The sequence below is a fragment of the Theobroma umbraticum genome, unplaced genomic scaffold (assembly GCF_002168275.2).
Source record: "Theobroma umbraticum cultivar Fairchild unplaced genomic scaffold, ASM216827v3 scaffold_251.0, whole genome shotgun sequence".
Classification (NCBI taxonomy): domain Eukaryota; kingdom Viridiplantae; phylum Streptophyta; class Magnoliopsida; order Malvales; family Malvaceae; genus Theobroma; species Theobroma umbraticum.
The window spans coordinates 58,475-60,457 of record NW_018397292.1 but is presented as its reverse complement, the minus strand read 5'-3'; the positions used below and the strand labels follow the sequence as shown (position 1 = coordinate 60,457).

Genomic DNA, 1,983 nt, shown 5'->3' with positions numbered 1-1,983 from the left:
CCAACCGGACATCAAGTCCTTTCTCCATTTTCTTGTATGTTTCTTTCTTTCCTCCTTCCTCCTCATGAAGTTTCTTCCCTTTTTCCTCCCCCATAACCGAACTTAAGAAGGGTTAGTGCTTTGGCTCAAGATTTTATGGTAAGGAAGTGGAAATTGTTAGTTTGGATGAAAGCATGCTTTGTAAATTGATTTTTATGTGTAATTATGCTTGTGGCAGAAGAGGTAATCTTAGATGTGAAGAGGTTGTGAATTATATTTGAGAAATTCAAACATAAACTGTGAGATAAGCATGCTAGGTGATTATATTGTGTTGTATGAGTTTGGTTGGTTAAAGTATATGGATTGTGTAATAAATGTTGTGGGGGATGTTGATAAAAATTTATGAGATTTAGTTAAGGATTGATGGTTGATATGCTGCCATTTATTAGTGTAATTAAATGTACTGGGTTTGAATAGTTGTTAGGAAAAATATAGTAAGTAATCCGTCGAAACGGCGTGTTGGAGGAAGTAACAAGAGATTGCAAGTAGAATTAGCTAGATACGAACTTGAATTAATAGCGCCATAGTATCCCGCTATTGTAAGGTGAGTAGGCAGTATCCATTTTAAAATTTCCTATGATTATGTATATATATATAAATATGTGTTGATTTATTTTAATGAAAAAAAATTGTGGAAAGCATGAGTTGGTAGAAATATTAGGAAATTGTGGATGTTATGACTTTGAAAATGGCTTTGAAAATATATAAGCTATATACATATATAAATATACGTAAAGGTTCTTGAAGTTGGGAAACAAGTTTTTCTTTACGATTTATGTCAAGTATGTGCCTTATAGTTTGTGTGATATGCAGTCATGATGGAAACATATATTCACCATGCTAAATGATCTTTCAATCTCATATAACAAGTTATATTTTAGAGTCTTACTCGAGAATTTATCATGTGCTATGTGAACATTTTGATAATGATTTTTGAAATGCATTTTGAGGACCCAACTATATTTTAAAACGGTTTCATTAAACCGGGAGATTTGAGAGTAGGCCGGCTATCACTCCGGTTAAGTGTGACCCTTTTACACAAGTGAGCTCTAGCTAGAGAACTTTTGGGTCGTTGATGGGCTGTTAGACATGGCTGGGGCTAGGGTCTGTGATTTTACGTAGCTAGGTCACAAGTTATTATACGCGGTTGCGACCGCCTGATTTCTCCGATGTCGGCCAACATCATTGAGATTGCCATGGAATGTGGAGATCCGGTGGAGCGAAGCTCCTGGACGTTATTACGTGGAAGCGGGTCCATGTGCTTATATTTCTATTCCCACTCGAGAGTGATATCTCTTTGGGTTTTTCACATAAGTAATTTTCATATGGTGAAAAAGAATAGTTTTTCTATTGCTCCCTTGCTTATATGATGAAATTCGATTTAATTCTTTGTGTATGAGATGAATTATGAAATTGCACATAAGTTTTGTAAATGTTAGATTTTACGGAAGCATGCATGATGACATTTAATTACTTTAAACCCGATGTTAAGTGATTTTGATGGTAGGAATCTTTCCATGACTTGGGTTGATATTTGATTTAAATGATTATTTAGCATAAATTTACTTATTTTTATATAAGGTACAAACTTCCCTTTTTGAGTAAATTGTCTACTTATATTCTTATGTTTTTAATATTCAAATCTTCTACCTTTAGCTTGTTTCCCAGCTACGCCCTACTCACGGAGTTGATGATCATTGAGTCTGTGAGACTCACCCCTCCTTATTTTTTTTTGCAGATAAGTAATCAGTTCTAGTGCCTTATTCAGCATCTCGAGGCTGGCTACAACCTAGGTAATGGCATCTCTAGACTTCAACTCATAGTCGCTCCGCTGCCTAGAGGTCGTTTGTGTCAAATAGTCAAGCTTGTAATAATTAATAGTTACTAGAAATGTATTGACTAGAGCTTAAGGTTATGTATGACTACTACATATTATGTTGAAAT

The 1,983-nt window shown here is 34.8% G+C and overlaps 1 long non-coding RNA gene across 1 annotated transcript in view; it reads left to right on the top strand.

The window, feature by feature from the left end:
* Nucleotides 1-6: 6 nt before the first annotated feature.
* The window catches only part of LOC110428754 (uncharacterized), a 2,438-nt gene continuing 461 nt past the window's right edge, over nt 7-1,983 (top strand). The window contains exons 1-2 of the long non-coding RNA XR_002446498.2: nt 7-138; nt 1,778-1,832. This is a non-coding gene — a long non-coding RNA (uncharacterized LOC110428754). The remainder of the gene's footprint in view (nt 139-1,777; nt 1,833-1,983) is intronic.